Here is a 1,964-nt window from a genome sequence, read left to right on the forward strand (position 1 = left end):
CCGACAATCTTTCTTTCCACGAACAATACGAGACTGGAGCAGAAGGGAGAACCGATAGAGGTACTCAAGGTACCCTCCGCCACACACCGTCAGGTGGCTTGCAGAGTATGGATGTAGATGTAGATGTAGATATACATTCGATGGTACCGGGATACGATACGTTTTCCCAATTTACGCTTGTCGTGTCAGATATTAATCCAGAAATAATAGCCGGCCGGGGTGGCCGAGTGGTTCTAGGCGCTTCAGTCTGGAACCGCGCGACCGCTACGGTCGCAGGTTCGAATCCTGCCTCGGGCATTGGTGTGTGTAATGTCCTTAGGTTAGGTAGGTTTAAGTAGTTCTAAGTTCTAGAGGACTGATGACCTCAGCTGTTGAGTCCCATAGTGCTCAGAGCCATTTGAACCATAAATAATATTTGTTGAGCAACATAATTACGATAATGATAAACGGCTTCGTTTTTTCGAAGTATTTCGTCTTTCATACGGACGAAGAAGCTATATTTTACTTTTCAAGTCCCGTGGCTCAGCACGCAGGCAGCAAGAGACTGTTTGAATAAACCAAAGAGTGCCACCGTAAACTGGTGTCACGAGCTGAAACTTAACCACCCTTCTTCAGGTCTCACTAAAGTTCAGACTCTGATCGTACCACTGTAAATGCCATTTTGCAACCACCCACTGCCATCCGCTACCACCTCGGCTAATATTCTGAGTGGTTCCTCTCCACATCACTCCTGTTAATGAAGCCTCAATTTCCCTCCGCACGTCCTGCCACCTTTCCAGCAGATCGCAAACACATTATCGGATCTCCCGATCGGACGTGCGCTCGGAGGATGTGAGTATTTCAACACGCTGCCTGTAGCTCTACTCAGACGGCCAGTATTTTACGCTCGGTGATTCATGTTTGACGAGTGAAATCGAACGCTGCGCGTACTTACAGCATTTCTGCCAACACCTAAATAAAATTTTACCGATGTCGAAGTGCCTTTGCGTTTTTATGGTTAGCTGAAAATAGTGGACTGCCTATTGAGAGGTGGTTATTTTCGAGCAGGGGACAATGGTGAGACATGCTCAAACTATCTTCCGTAGTTTTACTTTAGTGAGTCGCATTTTACGAGCGATTTTCTCAAGCGAAACTTTGCAGTTTCGTCTTGAAATATATCTGCGATCGGGATAGATCAATTTGCTGTATTTCATTTTCATTACCAACTTATCCACTGCTTACGCAATGACTGACCATTTTTGTGACACAGAAAGATAATTACGAACAGAAATATTGTTCTTGAAATAGAGGAATGTGAGCGGAAAGTTTGCTTGCTGGAGATACGTCAGTAGGACATTTACGTAATGCAAGATTGGGCTGTTATGTAACACTGTGCTTAAAATCACCGCCCAGTTATCGCTACTGCAAGTTTTCGCTACGTTATCTCTATCTAGTACTTGAGTAGCTCCTTGAAAGTGGTCTCAGTTTACTCGAATTTTTTATGGGTGTTACCTGACTGCTACCGAAAAGACGTTAAATGTATCAAAATACGTGCGAATTAATGTGAAATAAAACTAAATAAAAAAAATTGTAAACGAATCAATCCTCTATGCATAATTGTATTTACATGATGAAAGGAGAAAGTATAAAATTGTAGCAAATGAAGAAGACGGCAGGGAATGCAAACATCTAAAACATGCGACTGACAGGAAGTGCAAAATGGCCAAACATGAGTGGTTAGAGGACAAATGTAAGGATTTAGAAGCATATGCATAGATAGATAGATATTATTACTGTTATTATTATTAATCCTTTTTCTCATGGTTACTTTCTTTGCATATTGTAATTTTTCACCCTTGTATTTAGGTTCAAGTAACTTAATTTACGGTCCTTTTGTGAGCAGACTACCAGCTTTTAGTCGATAACCATCGTCAAGCAGATGTTTCTGTAACTATTTTAATGCATGAGGCACATCACAAAAACGC

Source organism: Schistocerca americana, chromosome 1 (assembly GCF_021461395.2).
Source record: "Schistocerca americana isolate TAMUIC-IGC-003095 chromosome 1, iqSchAmer2.1, whole genome shotgun sequence".
Classification (NCBI taxonomy): domain Eukaryota; kingdom Metazoa; phylum Arthropoda; class Insecta; order Orthoptera; family Acrididae; genus Schistocerca; species Schistocerca americana.